Source organism: Prionailurus bengalensis, chromosome B2 (assembly GCF_016509475.1).
Source record: "Prionailurus bengalensis isolate Pbe53 chromosome B2, Fcat_Pben_1.1_paternal_pri, whole genome shotgun sequence".
NCBI lineage: Eukaryota > Metazoa > Chordata > Mammalia > Carnivora > Felidae > Prionailurus > Prionailurus bengalensis.
The window spans coordinates 16,496,689-16,515,820 of record NC_057349.1 but is presented as its reverse complement, the minus strand read 5'-3'; positions in this window follow the sequence as shown (position 1 = coordinate 16,515,820).

Genomic DNA, 19,132 nt, shown 5'->3' with positions numbered 1-19,132 from the left:
TTTTGATAGACAGAGAGTGCAGACAGGGAAGGGGCAGAGAGAAAGGGAGAGAATCCCAAGCAGACTCCACTCTGTCAGCACAAAGCCCGACGTGGGGCTCAAACTCAAGAGCTGTGAGATCATGACCTGAGTGGAAATCAAGAGTCGGATGCTTAACCGACGGAGCCATCCAGGTGCCCCTCCCGTGTTCTCATTTCAGGGATCATCTGTCAGATCTCAGAGGTCTGATACCTGGCCCTGACACTCTGCAAGTCCCCACCTCTACTCATCCAACTCTCCACCAATACGGTATCCCCATCTTTCTGTCTTTTATGACTAGTGTTTATATACTATTATCTGTTTCTAGGACACAGTTTCCTATCTTTAGGTTGAACAAGGTCATATAATTCGATGAAGTCACATCCCTATTCTGAAGCTATGCACCAGGAAGCTGTTCTGGAAGACTCTTTTGCTCCTTTCCAGAGGGCCTCAGGTTGGGATAGTCATACCCTTGTTGGCGAGCAAGACGGTCTTGGCAGCAGAGGAAGAAAACACTGAACTACTGTTTCCATTTATGTTTTGCCAAAAGGAAACTAAAGAGTAAACTCTATAGTCTCTGCTCTGTGTCTCTTGTTTTTTAATTGTTTTAATGTTTATTTATTTTTGAGAGAGAGAGAGAGAGAATGATGGGGAGGGGCAGAGAGAAAGGGAGACACAGGATTCCAAGCGGGCTCCAGGCTCCAAGCCGTCAGCGCAGAGCCCGACGCGGAACAAGGGGCTCGAACCCACAAACAACGAGATCATGACCTGAGCTGAAGTTGGACACTTAACTGACTAAGCCACCCAGGCACCCCATCTCTGTGTCTTGACACCTGCTGCCCTATGTTCCAATGACAAAAGATGCCGTGTGACCATGGTCCTTGAGGGATCCTGAGAGAAAGGGCTACTGGAGGCCTGATAGTCAGTTGGTCACTTGACGTCAGCAGAGTGGCACATATCGCCATTTGTGTTTGCCCGGTTCTGTGGATTACAGATATTATCAAGCTTTTTACTAAATTAAATCAGCACAATTAAGGGCATACAACAATGGCTGAAAGAGACAGGTGATCGAGATAATATTGGGGCGCCTGGGCGGCTCAGTTGGTTAAGCGTCCGACTTCGGCTCAGGTCACGATCTCACGGTTCATGGGTTCCAGCCCCGCATCAGGCTCTGTGCTCACAGCTCAGATCCTGGAGCCTGCTTCGGATTCTGTGTCTCCCTCTCTCTCTCTGCCCCTCCCCTGTTTGCTCTCTCTCTCTCTCTCTCTCTCTCAAAAATAAATAAACATTAAAAAAGAAGATAATATTGATTATGCTGACAAAAGGGGGGAAAAAAATGTGAAGCTGACTCTTCTGAGTCCCAAATAAGCTCTCATTGGTCACTGCAGAGGTAAAAAAAAAAATAACTATTGAATCCGATATCAAATAAGAAGTCAAAATAACAAGAGTTCCCCCCCCAAAAAAAACAAAATAATTGGGAAGACTACTTGATATATGGATTTAAAGTCATTATGGTTAAGAACGAGTCTGATTTAAGGATGTATATCTGTCATTTGAGATATCAACCACTGCAATTAGAAAGACACTTAAAAACCAAGAATTCAAAACATCATCAATATTCTAGATGAGAGCTAAAAACCATTTGGTACCATTAATATATAGAAGACAAATTATTGGGGGAGCCTGGGTGGCTCAGTCGGTTGAGTGTCCAACTTCAGCTCAAGTCACAATCTCACAGTTCGTGGGTTCGAGCCCCGCACTGGGCTCTGTGCTGACAGCTCAGAGCCTGGAGCCTGCTTTGGATTCTGTGTCTCCCTCTCTCTGCCCCTCCCCTGCTCTCTCTCTCTCTCTCTCTCTCAAAAATAAAATAAAACAGGGGTGCCTGGGTGGCGCAGTCGGTTAAGCGTCCGACTTCAGCCAGGTCACGATCTCGCGGTCTGTGAGTTCAAGCCCCGCGTCAGGCTCTGGGCTGATGGCTCAGAGCCTGGAGCCTGTTTCTGATTCTGTGTCTCCCTCTCTCTCTGCCCCTCCCCCGTTCATGCTCTGTCTCTCTCTGTCCCAAAAATAAATAAACGTTGAAAAAAAGTTAAAAAAAAAAAGAAAAAAAAAAGAAAAGAAAAAAAATAATAATAAAATAAAACATTTTGAAAAACAACAAAACTATTAACAAAATAGGACCAAAAGAAATAAAAATAACTTTAAAAGTATCTCATTTTTATCTTAGTCTTTTAAAATGTATTCTTTATAGTTGTCATACATGATGTAGATATAAATGCATAATTTATAAATGATGAACTGTGCATATATAGATGTATTTGTTCAGTACTTTGGAGTGATAGGAACACATGGCCCCAAAAGACTCTAGAAATGGTGTCTTTGAGAGGAGAAAGAAAGAGCAGAACATTTCTACACAAACTCACATTAAGAACATTTTAGGGGCCTCTGGGTGGCTCAGTTGGTTAAGCGTCTGGCTTTGGCTCAGGTCATGATCTTGTGGTTCGTGAGTTCGAGCCCCACACTGCAGCTCAGAGCCTGGAGCCTGCTTCGGATTCTGTGTCTCCCTCTCTCTCTGCCCCGCCCCTGCTCCTGCTCTGTCTCTCTCTCTCTCTCTCAAAAATAAATAAACATTAAAATTTTTTTTTAAAAGACCATTTTAAAATCATTGTACAATGAATAAAAATGAATTAACTTTCCTTGTTGGTCCCTCGTGATTTTCTCTTTAGACTTTCTTCTGATTTCAATGGCATCTCCATTCTGTTTTTTCCCTTTTAAGTGTAAATGCCAGCCAGGCTGACTTCCTGTTAATATTGTAATACTGTGAAAATAAGGCCAGGCACATTACGTCCCCATTCCACACCTTCCGCTGCCCTCCCATCCACACCCCCCACAATGGACTTCAAAGTCTTAAGGGATCCCTTCCCTACCTCTCCCCTCCCAACCTCATCAATTAAAATTGTCCCTGCCCTCACTGGTTCCCGTGTTCTTCACACATGTCATCCCCTCAGGCTTTTGTGTTCTCGGATTTCCCCAGATTTTCACACGGCTGGTGCCCAGACCTCCTTGGGTCTTTCTTCAACTATTGTCTTCTTAGTGAGCCCTTCATTGGCCACCAGATCCACTCCTGTTCATTTTCCTTGCTTTATTCATCTCCTAGACATTCATGATCATCCAACATACTATGTGTTTATTTACAAAGACATTTTATTTATAAATACGTGAACAAACACATTGCGCGCTATCCTTAAAATTAAATGAATCGCTTTATTATTGTATAGTTTAACTACTGTCGTTCTGTGACACATGGAAGGGAAGGTTTGGCTTGCTCACGGACTAGGACCTCTTGGCAGGGACCGATACTGTCATTTGGATGCATCGTATTTGACAAGAGGACAAAAGGTTTCACCAGAAATAATTTGGACTTTCAACATATAAAATATTTAACTTTGGAGATCTATACATCTTAAAAATGCCAAGAAGGTATTTAGAAGAATTCTCTTTTGACAAATTTATTTCTTGGGATATTAAAAGGACTCTGTAGCAAGTGCTCAGTAAGGGTCTAAACATTTCCTTAGAGCCCTTACAGAGGGTAAGTTCATGAATGCAGAATTGGAAATACTATACATTCAAAAAAAATGATGCCATTGATTCTCTATCGCCATAAAAACGTAACTAGAAGGAGACTCACCTATGGAGTCATCAAGATACTAGATCTTTGGGAAAATTACATTCCAGAGGTGCCATGGAATAATTCAAGAAGCAATATGATTGGGTGAATCCACTGAGGGAAAAAAAGACATTTTATGGATAGCAGTAGAGAAGAGAAACAACATTAGGGTAGCCTCAACTTCAGAAAGCAGTGAGCGTTGGGAGCGATTTCTTTCCTACAAAGTAATCTGTCTATCTTTTGGAAGTGGGCAGAACTCAGGGGATGACGGAGGAGTTTTTTCAGAAATGTACTCAGAGTTATTAGCAATCTGCACAGAGAATGTTCACTCTACCGGGAACCGACGGCACAGATATCTTCTTCTCTCGGGGATCAATCTAATTCTGGCCCTAAGGTAACGGAGGAAGTAAAGACTCATGGGGATGATGGTGCCTCTAAGTTATTTCCTCTGCTCTGTTAGCACCACTGTTTTATCAGCAAGAAAGGCCTTCAGGAAAGAGGTCATGTGCCAGTTATCACCAGTTACACACACGGCTCGCAGGACATTCCTGAAGCCACACATTTCCAGGATGCACTGAGATATTGCAAAAATGAACCCGATACTTACTTTCTGTCTGCCCTAAAAAGACCCCTAACACAGCATTTTAGTCCTTCGGCAGCTCCCGAAGAGTCAAGTTATCAGAGGGTTGCTGAATAACTGGCCTTGCTGTTGTTTCTGATTTTTCTCAGGTAGAAACACTAGTTATAGGATACATAACCTATTCTGATAGCTTAATTGGGCTGGCAGAAATTCAACTTTTTAGGATATCATGCATGTATTAAGTTTTTGAAATATAATCTTGCCTTCGTGATTCTGATGCAAGATACCTCTACATTCTTTATCAATGGGGAAACAGGACCTCTTTTAATGGGTATTGGTAATTAGTTGTTATGTTTTGAAATTTGTTACTTGGGAAGAGCTTTCTTGCAAATTTTAAGATCTTTGCCGCTATTTGAACATAATAAAATTTTTTTTAATGTTTACTTGTTTTTGACAGAGAGAGAGAGAGAGAGAGAGAGAGAGAGCATGAGTGGGGGAGGGGCAAAGAGAGAGGGAGACACAGAATCTGAAGCAGACTCCGGACTCAGCACAGAGCCCAACGCGGGGCTTGAACTCACGACTGCGAGATCATGGCCTGAGCCAAAGTTGGACACTCAACCGACTGAGCTACCCAGGTGCCCCTATATTTGAACATAATAGATTATCAGTACGTTTTCTTAAGTGAATGACTCAATCAATACATGAAATATTGGGACACCTGGGCGGCTCAGTCAGTTAAGCATCTGACTCTTGGTTTTGGCTCAGGTCAGGATCATGTGGTTTGTGGGTTTGAGCCCTGCATCAGGCTCTGTGCTGGCAGTATGGAGCCTGCTTGGGATTCTCTTTCTCTCTCCTTCTCTCTCTGCCCCTCCCTCACTCACACACACACACACACACACACACACACACTCTCTCTCTCTTTCTCTATTTCTCTCTCTGTCTCTCTCCAAATAAATAAATAAACTTTAAAAAAATTAATGAGGGGCACCTGGGTGACTCAGTGGGTTAAGCGTCCGACTTTGGCTCAGGTCATGACCTCACGTTTTGTGGGTTGAAGCCTCCCATTGAGCTCTGTGCTGACAGCCCGGATCCTGGAGCCTGCTTGGGATTCTGTGTGTCCCATTCTCTCTCTCTGCCCCTCCCTGGCTCTCACTGTCTCTCTCTCAAAAATCAATAAACATTAAAAAATTTTTAAAAATGAAAGAAAGATGGAATTATGAATGAGTATCAGAGACCTGGTCTCTGTCCCTAAAAGCCTTAAGATGTAGGTGAGGAGACAGTACACAATCCGACAAAAATGGAGAAGCAAAGGGCAAACAGGTGGTACAGATGATACCTTCTAATGAACTCCCGTGGTGGAAAGGCCTCTTGGCAGAAGCTGAACTTGAACTGTATGTTGATGAAAGATGAGTAGGATTTCAGCAACCGGAGCAGGTGTTAGGGTATTCCTAGCAGGTTAGCGATGGCGATAAGGACCCAGAGATGTGAGGTGTGTTCTGGGCACAGTGACAAGATAAGATTAGCAGAGGAAGCAGGCTCAGAAGGCCAAAGGAAGGAACTTAGGCTTTATCCCGTAGACAGTGTCGAACTGTACAGTTATGGAATTCATTTTGTAGACTCCAGGAGAGGTGCGAGAGACCCACGTTAAGGACGGACATTGCCACAAATATGTCCACAAAAGCGACAGGCATTCCGATGAATGTGAGTTAGGGTTTGGTGGTTGATTCTCTCTCTCTGTCGGCTTAGCACGTGGGGCTGCTGAGCCCAAGCCCTGTCTTTCACGTTAGACATTGTCCACTGCGCTCAGCTAGAGAAAGAAAACAATGCCTCTGTGAAGAAGTGCCCCCAGATGCCCGGCTCCGGGAGCCACCTTCAGGCAATCCGTCTCACTGTCCAGTGTTTTCCCATGAGAGTTGAAATCTTACCCGACACACTGGCCACTAGACAGCCCCCAGCAGCACTAATTACCAGTGTTTCCCAAGGGCTTCAAATCTATCAGGAGTCATGGGGAAAAGTTCTAAATTATTTTCCAGCTTTTAAAAAATCGTAGGGAGAAGTCATCATCCTCCTTAACACGTCACACATAAGACACTGTCTTTTGGTCAAAACACATGATGGAAAATAACTAAGATTTCTTTATAGTTCCATGACTGTGAAAAAGAAGTCCACATGCAGATTTTTTTTTTCACTGCTTTGACCCCCTTTTAGGGAGTAGCAAGAGCCAATAAGTAACCAATTTAATTTTTGGCCATGCAGAGAAGGATCACAGTGTTTTAAGCAGGAATTATAAAGACGCATGCTTTTTCATAAGTCTATAACCGCCGTCTTCTAATTTTAAAGTAAGAAGAGACTGTTTAAATTTGGTTGGGTTTGTAGAGAAGGCACGGTAGCCCTCACTAAGAAAGTAACTTGTTTTAAGAGAAAATTTCAGAAGAAAAATCTGTTCAGAATTTTAATGGGGGAGGGCCTGGGGAGCTTTGTTTTTGCTAAGGCAACCTGATAATTTTCCCTGTTGAGCTGTTCAGTCTCACACCTGCACGGACCAACGGTGTCGTGAGCTTGAATGTCGTGGCCATTCTAGAAAAATCTCAGCATGACAGAACTTGGTACTAATGACTCAGGTAGCTTAGAGAAATGAAAACCGAAGAGCGTGTCCTCACACATGGCTAAAAGAGACAAGGCGACTTTCGCGTCTCCGGTGAGGTCTGGTGTTTCTAAATACGTTCAAAGTTATGTTCTTTAGCCTGAAACTAATAAAAAAAAATAAAGTTACAAGTTTTAAATTTTTTTTTCAACGTTTATTTATTTTTGGGACAGAGAGAGACAGAGCACGAACGGGGGAGGGGCAGAGAGAGAGGGAGACACAGAATCGGAAACAGGCTCCAGGCTCTGAGCCATCAGCCCAGAGCCCGACGCGGGGCTCGAACTCCCGGACCGCGAGATCGTGACCTGGCTGAAGTCGGACGCTTAACCGACTGGGCCACCCAGGCGCCCCCAAACTTACAAGTTTTAAACATGTGTGCTCAGGTGGTTCAGGTCAATTATTCGCAAATGCCTCCCCTTTCTGTCCTAAGGAAACCTCACCTCTCGAACCGTACAAGCAACTTCTGTTTAGAATTGACCTTGTCTGAACATCAGGTTTACGTCAGCATTATCTACATGCAGATGATTTTACCTTTTTCTTAGCTTTTCAGTATCTCTCCTGTCTGGACCTCAGACACCTGTCTTCCCAATAACCTATGACGGTTCACCTTGAATCTTTTCTTTCCCACTCTGACCTCTGGTAACTGCAAATGCGGTGAATCTTGTACCTTGACCACCTGAACTGATGACCTTTGACTCGTGCTTGCATTGGGCCAGGAGTACCCTCTCCTCCAGTTGTCAGGTTTTTCTAGTCTTGACCTTGACTTTGATTTTCTTGCTGAAATGCGTTCTTAGACTCTACCCGGCTGTAGGACCTCATTAAGGAGGTTTGTGGAGTCACTTCCTTGGGAAGTTTTCATAAGAAAAGCTGAATAAACTTGTTTAGGTATACGAGTCTAGCCTTGGGGACTCAGAGGCATCCTTATAATTTATGATCCTTCTCAACATTACGGCTATAAAGCCACACAGCACCATGCTAAAAAGAGTTCCTGTTGATTACAAAACATTCCTGACGACGTCTCTCAGGTTCAATTTCAGGCCCCCCCCTCACGTGACCTGTGTCTTGTACGTGCGGACGTGAGTCACGGAAACCCAAAAGAAATGTGGAATTATGACTATAAAAACTACAGCAAGAACCACAAACACGGCGCACTTTGTTTTCCCTCAAGTCATTAGATATTTCTAGCGAGAAATCTAAACTGACATGCCTTATCATTTATTTCACCTTCAGAAAGATCGCTGAACACTCAAAGACACTTTTATTTAAGTGGTTACGGCTTGCTTTTCTGTTCAAGGGCTCAAAAAAAAAAAAAAAAAAAAAGAATCAGGGCTTTCTGAGTTAAGCCTCCTCAAGTCCATCTGTAGGAAGGAGATAGCTGTGGAGCCTTCTACGGAGGGAGTCTGGCCCAGAAAGGTGCAAGACGAGAGCAGGTCTTGAAAACGTACAACAAGATGACGTCAGGCATCAAAGAGTCTGGGAAGCCTGGTTAGGCTGCTCCATTATCAACCCATAGTGGGATGTAGGGGACCGCTCAGAGGTGCGGTGAGGCAGGTAACAAGATGAGGCTGAAGGAACCCCTTCTCTTTCTCCTGGGGTGTTGGTTTAGCACGCGGGGCCACAGGGCCCAGAGCCCTGCCTGCCTCCCAGGCTGGGCATTTTCCATTGTGCCCAGACAGGGGGAAAAAAAAACAAACCAGTGGCCGCACAAAGAAGGGCCCCAGACGCTCAGCCCCCCGGGAGCCATCTTCAGGCAATTCATCTCACTTCCAACTGTCCAGTGTTTTTGGATGAAAGCTGAAACCCTACCCAGCACACTGGCCACCAGACAGCCTGAGCTGGGCATTTCCTTCAGCAGTGCTAATTGCTGGTGTCTTTACAGGGATCCTGACCCAGAAATGCATCTCAATAGGTAAGGAGTTAAAACACACACACACACACACACACACACACAAACAGGGGAAACAACCCGGAGATAAAACATTCTTGGGCTCTGGGGGAACTCAGAAATGGTATTTGGAGCACAATTCACACTTGGGCCAGCCAGCTCTGTTCACGCTGATAAGTCATTTTTGGGAAAAACAAATGAATTCATATCTGATAAACCAGCACATTGATAATACCAAATTCCTTTTGCTTTTCTAAGTCTCTATCGGGCAGGGGGAGATAAGTTCAGGCTGTACAAGGGCTGAGGAAGGTAAGGTTGACCACAGATGCTACACAATGGAATATTTCTCAGTTTAATTGGTTTTGCAGGGATTATGGTGATAAGTGCCCTTCCTCCCAGGTAGTTAAGACACATTCATGTCCCCATACCTGCTGCTGATAAGATCTGTTTCAGGAGCGTCTGTCATTCCAATCAGAAAGAGCAGCTGAGTGGGTCTCAGGAGAGTTTTTCTTTCTTTCTTTTTTTTAATGATTTTTCTTTAATGTTTTTGAGGAGGTAGGTCAGGTGCTGTCTAAATTTTACTTCCCGTGATACACATATACATATATACACACATACATAAAAGTTATTCTCCTTGCATATTGTCTATTCATCCTTAGCTAGCCAATCAGCGACCCTAGAAAAACGCAGGGTAAATAAATTAGAGATTGGGCTGGATTCTGAATGGTGGGCCTTAAAAACCGACTTCTGATTCTGCATCTAGCCTTAGCACTGAATTATACTTGTATTTACTCTTTGTGATGTCAAATGGCAGAATATAATTTTTTTTAATTTTTTTAAACTTATTTTTGAGAGTGGGAGAGACAGAGCATGACCGGGAGAGGGGCGGAGAGAGAAGGAGACACAGAGTCCGAAGCAGGCTCCAGGCTCCGAGAGAACTGTCAGCACAAAGCCCGAGGCGGGACTCGAACTCACGAACCATGAGCTCATGACCTGAGCCAAAGTCGGATGCTTAACTGACTGAGCCATCCAGGCATCCCCACATGGTAGAACATAAAAAGTCAAAAATGCCTGAATAATCTAGTGGCTTCTAGCAAGGCATTCACAAAGTAGAAAGCGATAGCAGTGGGACAAATTCTGAGTCTTTCTGAGTAGGTCAAGGATTTGTTGATACAAAAGATCTTGAAAAATGGGTGGGACATAAGCGGACAAAAGGTGTTTTTTTTTTCCCCCAAATATATCTAACACAGTGTAGACATGCTTAAATACTCATTCATTCGTTCACCAGGAAAACCTACAGAAGCATCCGGGATATGACGGTTCACAAAATGGACCTCCTTGTGTTCATCACACCGTGATGTAGCTGTTTAAGGACTACAGACAGGTAAAAAGACAATTATAACACAGTCTGATATAAACTAGAAAGGACTATGAGAGAGGGGCAGAGTGCTTAGAAGCACATAACAGAATGAAGAGAAAAATTCCACACTGTGGCTCCCTCTTCGCCAAAAGGTAGAGTAAGAACTCTTATCTTCATGGCAATTTATCAAACCTTCTTCTTGGCGTTCCTTAGGGGAACTGTCTCCTGTCATTTGGGTCAAAATATTCAGAATCAAGGCCAAATTCATCCTCCGGCTTGGCTCCCTCAAGTCCAGATTAAAGGGTCTTCCTTAAAATATGGGTTCGATTTTGTTTTCCATCGCCAAGCGGGGGCCGTGGCATATACCTTCCGGCACTTCTCCTGGCTCGCTGCTGCTGGTTCAAAGGCAGGTGTCAGAGTCCCAGAGAAAGCCCTGCTGGTCCACACTGGGGTGTAGATGTCCCCCTCTCTTACGGGCAGACATTCCATAGGAGACTATGCGGGCAGATGCCTCTCTGGGCCTCCGTTGTCGCTTCCTTCTAAATAAAAAGCTTATTTATTTATTTATTTATTTATTTTCAATATAATTTTATTGTCATGTTAGCTAACCTGTAGCAGGATTCGGGCACGGAGAGTCGTGACATCGAAGCTTTTCTTTCCAGGAAGCAACTTTGTTCCTGCCGGCACCGCTCAGTTGGGTTTGTACCCAAAGAACTGAGCCCCGAGCGCCACGTGGCATAGTTTTTTGTATATTTCCCCACTTTTTTGTCACCCGTATATGGTAACACACAAACATGCAGTCTGATTAAGTTGTCTCACGGTCCAAGGTCGTGAGGGATGTTGTCATGTACACGTATAACCAGGTTTCCTTGAGTTTTGTGGGGTTTTTGTTTGTTTTTTTCCTTCTCTTAGCGGGGGACTCTACCACAAACATACAGTGTATACAGTGTGCTCTTGGCTTCGGGAATAGACTCGCTTACGTACGACACCCACTGCTCATCCCGATAAATGCCTCCTCCATGCCCGTCACCCGTTTCCCCCCGCTCCCACCCTCCCATCAACCCTCAGTTTGTTTTCTGTATTTAAGGGTCCCTTATGGGTCACCTCCCTCTCTGTTTGAAATGGTTTTTTTCCCCCTTCCCTTCCCCCATGGTCTACTGTTAAGTTTCTCAAGATCCATATATGAGTGAAAACATATGATATCTGTCCTTCTCTGCCTGACTTATTTCACTCAGCATAAGACCCTCCGGTTCCATCCACGTTGCTGCGAATGGCAGGATTTCATTCTTTCTCATTGCCAAGTAGTATTCCATTGTGCCTATAAACCACATCTTCTTTACCCATTCATCAGTCGATGGACATTTGGGCTCTTTCCATAATTTGGCTATTGTTGAGAGCGTTGCTGTGAACATTGGGGTACACGTGCCCCTATGCATCAGCACTCCTGTATCCTTTGGAATAAATAAATAAATAAATAAATAAATAAAGAGTTTAGACTCTGTTAACTCTAAACCTTCTTTTCAACCCTCTTACATTCAGAATCTCCTTTTTTTGGTCTATTTCTGAGGAGCTGAATCTTTGAAATCAATGGTGCTTTTGCATCATTAGGGGGCAGACTTCCCTTGGCATAGGACATGAAGGAAAGTTTTGGAAAATTAAAAGATTTGATGTGAAGCAGTGGATCCTTTTCTTGGGGGGGGGGGGTGAGCATCAGAGAGGCAGAGACTGGGGGGAGTGGAAATAATGAAGGAATTGCCCCTTAGCCCAGAGCGAATGGTCACTATCAATCAGATCCTTAGTGTACAGGGCACTGTGTCAAAATACAGGTTTCGTTAGTCACGACGTCATCTTATTGCATCACAAATAGCATGAAAAATAAAATAAAGCAAAATAGAAAACAGGGTGCGTTTCATATGATACGAACAACATTATTTCATGAAGTTTGGCTTCGTATATACGTGTGTGAGAATGTGTACCGAATCACGGTGTAAAATTCATTTCAAACTGCACGTACAGGTCAAACATCTCGAGAAACATTGGTCTAAGGGACCCAGTGTTACTTGTAGGGTGAGATGTTTGCAAAGTTTATACACTAACATAGAAATCGTGGTTTAAGATCTGGTTGAAGTCGGGCAAGACGAACACTGATAAAGGAGTATTACAGACTTAATCAACGTGAAGAAATAGAATGCATTCTATTTCATTCACAGACACCAGCATCTTTTATCCTGGAACTTATAACACTTTTTTTTTTTTTTGTAAGTTTTGTTTGTTTGTCTGGGTCTTTGTAGACCGTGTTAATTGGCTTTGAAGTTAGACCTGCGTCCAGATCCCAATCCTACCATTCCCTACGGGTATGACTTTGGGAAGATAATTTAGCCCGTTTGTGCCTTGTTTGCCTTATTTTTAATAGGATAATTGTACCTCTCACACAGAGTTGTTTTTACTCTATCAGCTAATGTATGTAAAGTGTTTAGTCCAGTCACTGGCACATAGTAAGCTCTCAATAAAGTATAGTCCTCACACTTAAAAGAGAATTAAGCATTTTTCCCTCCTTTTCTTTTTTTAAGTTTATTTATTTATTTTGGAGGGAGAGAGTACACACATGCACAGGGGCATGAGTGAGGGGAGGGCAGAGAGAGAGAGAGAGAGAGAGAGAGAGGAGAGAATCCCAAGCAGGCTCCATGCTAGCAGCACAGAGCCCCCACACAGAGCTCGCTCCCACAAACCGTGAAATCATGACCTGAGCCGAAATCGAGTCAGATGCTTAACCAACTGAGCTACCCAGGCGCCCCACAAACGTTTTCCCTTCTTAATTTAGGAAACCAAAGTGCAGAAGAAGCCATGTGATGGCTGATAAGCCAACAGAGATCCACCATGAAGTGGGTTATATCTTTGTCCTCACCTGCCCCCGGAGAAGCAAAGTATTAGGTGCGAGTAATTAACTAGCACAGACAGCAAAGAACGAAAGCCGATCTCAGCTCACACACACCTCCTTCGAACTGCTACTTTAATCTGGCTAAGAGACTGTATCATTTCTGGGCCATTTTCCAGTTGAAAAACTTCCGAACATGATTCCTCTGTTTAGGGTGAGTGGGTTGGTTGCTGACTTCGGACAATTCACTGCTCCAAATTGGATCCTACTTCTCACCTCTGCTTCAGGTCATGATCGAGAAACATGACATAAAAGGTTGTGTGTGCACGCAGTAGGTTTTAGAGTGCCCGTGACAGAGGAATCCCATATCGGTAATACAGTTGGTTTCAGAGTATCCAAGTCTTGTTATTTGTGAATAGCACCCATTGGAGGTGATAAAACTCATGTGACATTCGTGAAACATGGACTATCTTCTATCTTTCAAGTTATCTGTGCTGGTGGATAGATTGGTGGTTTGTCTAAAGCATGACAGAATTATATAATACTTTTTAAATATTTATTTGTTTATTTTGAGAGAGAGAGAGAGAGAGGGAGAGCATGAGTGAGGGAGGGGCAGAGAGAGAGAATCCCAAGCAGGCTTCGCACTGTCAGCACAGAGCCTGACTCGGGACTCGATCTCATGAACCGTGAAATCATGACCTGAGCCAAAATCAAGAGTCAGATGCTTAGCCACCTGAGCCACCTGGGTGCCCTAGAATTATGTAATTTTTGAGTTGCAAGACATTACAGAGATCATCTAGAAGAAATCCTTCATTTTACAAAAGAGGAGACAAAGACAGACATATTAGATCATCTGCTTAATTTTCTCACGTAGTTAGCATGTGGCACAGGACCTGAACTCAGACATTCTGTCTCCAAGCCCGGTACCCTTCCCACTGCATTCTAGATTCCCAACAATGGGTATGAAGTAACGGTAGTCCTTGTAGTTCAAGGTCATGGCAGGACTACTCAGAGTGGCCTTCACAAAGCTGGCCTGTCAGTTCTCACTCAGCCTGGTCCGAGGACAGACCTTCCAGAAGAGCCAGGAAACTAGGCAACATTTCACATTTTTCTCTAATGAACAAAAAAGGTGTGACCCCCTTTCTGAAAGGCATTTGACTAAATGTTTCAAAAGCTCGGTGAATATGCATGACTTTTAGCTTAATGATTCCACTCCTAGAAATTAATCACGGAGGCTCTGGGTAAGAGCAGAGATGTAGCTACCGAGATAACGTGGCATTGTTTCTACAACAACAAGATCTTGGACCCAGGGGGATTGTTTAAGTAAAGACGATATATTTATATATGATCATTTATTTTACAACCAAAAAAATGATGTTTTAGAAAGTAACATCCAGTAACTTGGGGGAAATGTCCTTGATGTATTGCTAAGGAAAAATGCTTTACAACAATATGTACAGAAGGATTCTGAATCTGTAACAAAAATCTATATGTATACCTTTTTTTGTTGTTCAAAAGAAGGACTCAGGTTAGATATTCCAATATGTCAAGAGTGGATGGTAGAATGGCTGGGTCATTAATAGTTTTGCCTTTGGGTTCTGTTGTGGTTTCCAAAATTTTGAACATGGGCATACATCGTTATTGTAATGAGACAAAGTTACTTAAAGTTAGAGTCTGATTTCTTCCTTTCCTGTGTTTCTAGGGGTAGTCCCAATGAGCTAAAGACAACGTAGGACGGTACTCTTTAGACCTTAAGTAGAGGTACAGTGGTGGGAACAAGGGAGGGTCATACTCCGCAGATTTATTGTGTGTAGTATTTCCAGTTCTTTGGATCCTACTGTAAACCTCATGAGACACAAGATATTTTTAAAGATTTTTTAAAATGTTTTGTTCCAGACTACTGGAAGGTAATATTGGTCTGAAACTTTTTAATTTTTTTAAGTTTATTTATTTTGAGAAAGAGAGCACGAGCAGGGGAGGGGCAGAGAGAGAGGGAGAGAGAGAGAGAGAGAGAGAGAGAGAGAGAGAGAGAGGGAATCCCAACCCAAGCGGGTTCCGTGCTGTCAGCGCAGAGGCCCATGCAGGGTTTGAACTCACAAACCGTGAGATCATGACCTGAGCCAAAATCCAGAGTCAGACGCTTAACCGACTGAGCCACCCAGGTGTCCCTGAAAAGTTTTTTAGATCAAGATCCAGTTAAGCAAGAAAAACCTACCTCTTCTGTCTATTCCTTTTTTCTTTTTTCTTTCTTCCTTTCTTCCTTCCTTCCTTTCTTTCTTTCTTTCTCTCTCTCTCTCTTCTTTCTTTCTTCTTTCTCTCTTCTTTCTTTTCTTTCTTCTCTCTTTCTTTCTTTCTTTCTCTCTTTCTTCTTTTTTAAGTAGGATATTCACGCTCAGTGCAGAGCCTAACACAAGCCTGGAACTCACAACTGTGAGATCGAGCCCTGAGCTGAGATCAAGAGTCAGACACTCAACTGACTGAACCACTCAGGCGCCCTATTCCCACTTTCTACTGGTTACATAAAAATGGTGAGAAAGAAACTAAAACACATTGCAGCAAACCTCTCGCTCACGATATATAAGGATCATTTACTTCCTGTGTGTGAAAAACAAATGAGCTTATCCACGTGATTGCAAGGTATAAAGCCATCTATAAACCTAAAACACACCAGGTAACGTTATTACCTTGTCTTGTTAGTAAGTTGCAAATTACTTAAATAGAACAAATGTACAATGGTACATAACACCTCGAGGTTTTGCCATCCAAGCACATTTTGGGACTTCTATCTACTCTTGCACAAGGATGTCGGTGGGTCATATTTGAACGAGAACACATGTACCTTGGTTGAGTAACTGGGAAACTATGGGGAAGAAAAAACTTGATACAAAAATTCATCACTGCACATGATAGGGCCAATCAAATAAACTACATCAAACCAGACTGGTAATAATGAAGCCAGCCAAGAGCAATTTATTATTGAAAAGCAAACATGACCGCTATGGAAAACTCTCTGCAACCAAAACAAAAATTTTGAGGCGCTGCTTTGAAAGTCACCTTCTCGAAATTTACGGAATTCTCGAAAATATCGGCACGTATGCCCACACTGTAGGGCCCGGGGAGTGCGGCCTTGAAGGTCCCCCTCCCTTTTTTTTTTTGGTAGAATATGAAAGAAATTAGAGTCTCAGTAACATCCACTAATAGACTATTCTTGGTTTATGGCTGCAAAGTTTGTGTAACTTTTGATAAGTTACTTAGCAAGTTGAGTCTACGTACAATGGACATCAGTGGCCTTGCTCTGCTCCTGACTACAAGCCTTCAGGAAAGGATCCTCATTTAGGAATCGGCACTCTGTCTGAGGGGCCACCCCTGTGCCACATTAGTCCTATAGATGACCGGGAGGTTAGAGGCTTCTCGATCAAAGGAAAGTATGGAAAAGAGCGAGGTTCTGATTCATGGGTTCACCCAGGGCCTCTGAACTTTGGCCTCAGAGGTCAGGGGTCAGAGAAGATACCTCTTCCAAAGCATGCAAAAACCCAGACAGCCTTTCTCCTTTTTCTGTTTGTCCTTTCCTCCTTTCCTATGTCCCTCCCCCTGCTCAAGGTCTAAGTAGTGACAGAAGATTGTTAGTGAACACTCCATGTCAGTGTTTTTTGTTTTTTGTTTTTTTCCTTCTGATGACTTTTCGTGTTTTGGGTTCTTTTTGTGGAATGCGTGGAGGATGTTAATTCCAGCAACTGAAAGGGCTTTGCCTAGCCCCCTTCCTTTTAAAAATGGTTGGGCTTGTCAGATGTCATCTGGCAATTTACATGGCTCTGGCAATGTACATGGCTCCCTCCAGGGACAGAGGAAAATGGAACAATAGCAGTGGTCCGGAGGCCTCACGATCTTATGGGCACCAAGGTGCGAAGGGACCAAGGCACGGGCTGTGGATTGCACGGCCAGACTCTGAGGCTACTTACGCCTGACAGACTTGAGGGCACCCCTTGTCGCCCCTGCCCCGTGGAGGGGCCCTGCTGTAGCTGAGGCTGCCCAGTCAGCATGAGTCAGGCCGAGGCACTCTTGGACATCGGTGATGTTTGTGTTCCAGCTCCTCCCTCCCGCTGTCTTCTCTACTCTGTGTGGCCTCTTTGAGCTTTTCTCAGAGTTTCTTGACTCTTTTCCTGCCGACACTTGCACGCAGAAGAGGTGCTGATCTCTGCCTGACGTGTGGCTATTGGCTTAGGTTGATCGCTACCTTTCTGGATGGAATTGTCCCTATCCCATGTTCCTCCAATGGTGCAGAGAAGGTCATATCCGCCTGGCAGAGATGGGAGGGACACTTTGAGGACTAGGAGGATTTCTCAGGTTCCCTGACATCACAGGACTGCTCCTTCCTTAGATCAAGTCTGCTTTGGGGTGCGGTTGGGGGGGCGGGTAGGAGAATGGTTGACAGGTACAAACTTAAGCTGGAAACTATCACTGGCTCCTGCCAGCTGTCACAGGACTCCCGACAACAGACCCAGATTTTCTCTCTCTCTCTCTCTCTCAGGAAAGAAACTGGGCCTATTCAGAAGTGCCTCGCATTGGTGGTAGAGTGGTGAGCATAGCTGCTTCCAGGAGGGCCTCTGCCATGTCTTTACTTTCCCTCTCCTGGCTATAGGGAAGTACCTGGGCAAGTGGCCTAAATTTGCTGGCCTCGGTTTTCCTCATCTATAAAATGGGTGTAATAAAAAAAAAACATTGTCTTTTAGGAGAGTTGGCTGTGACAATATGCGTACAAAGGCATTTGGAAGCATGCGTGACACACAGAAATCACACTTGGGCCCCATGACTGGTCACCTCTGAGGCTTGAGGGATAAAGAATTACCACCTAACTTTGGAACAGGGCCTATAGTTGAGGTCGTTGTTTTTTGTTTGTTTTGAAACTGGAAGGATAGAAGTTAAGTAGCAGGCCATCTTTTCTCACTTGGTGCATCTGGGGGTCCCCACGGCTTATCTCAGGAAGCTTCTTTGGCTTTGAAGTGGTTCTCAGTCCAGCCAAGCACATGGACACAAGGTTGCATTTCCTTCCCTCAGCCTCTTCCAATGCAAGTACTTAATTATCTGGCTTGGTTCACCATGTACTTGTGTCTGTTTTGCTCTGTGTTGCATGTCAACCACTGTCCCAAACCAAGAACCAAGTTCTGTCTCAGCACACAATGCCAAGAGAAAAAGAAAGATGAAAGGAGAGGAGAGGAGAGGAGAAGGAAGGGAAGGGAAGGGGAGGGGAGGGGAGGGAAGGGAAGGGAAGGAATGGGAAAGGAAAGTCTTGAGGATGTGGTCAATCGGGCAATATAAGGTTAATCCAAAAATCCAAATAAACCAATGTACATTTCAGCCACAGCTCCTTGGATTGATGGGTGTCTTAGTATGGACAACGTATTAATATTGAAATGATATGTTTCTGTGTCTGTCAATCCTGCTAGACTCAGCTTCTTGTCATTTCCGGTGTCCTCCATGTATCCCTAAAGCCAACATGGAAGGTTCCAGAGATACATCATCCCCTTAGCCAGTGATACACTTACCCTTTGGTTACTGAGACAAGTCAGGGAGGGTCGAGACGAGGGTTTCTTTCTACAGATAGACTAATGGGAAAGACAGGCCCACATAGCATCTGAGAAAAGAGACCAGGCATGTCTGTGTCTTCTGGAGCCTAGGACAGCATGGAGATCCTTCATGGATCTCCACTCCAATGTCTGTCGCTAATGTGGTCATTTCTCTGTCCATCTCTGTCTTAGTTCAGGCTGCTATAACAAAATACCGTAGACTGGGTGGCTTATATACAATGGAATTTATTTCTCACAGCTCTGGAGATGGGGAGGTCCCAAGATCAAGTTGTCAGCAGATACGGTGTCCAGTGAGAGTCTGTTTCTGGGTTGCAGAGAGCCAACTTCTTGTTGTATCTTCAACATGATGGGAAAAAATGCGAACAAGCTCTCTGGCCTCTTCTAAGGACACTCGCCCCATTCATGAGGGTTCCACGCTTGTGATCTAATCACCTCCCACAGGTCCCGTGTCCAGATACCATCACATTGGGATTAAGCTTTGTATATATTAATTTGGGGGGGACCACAAACATTCAGTCTAT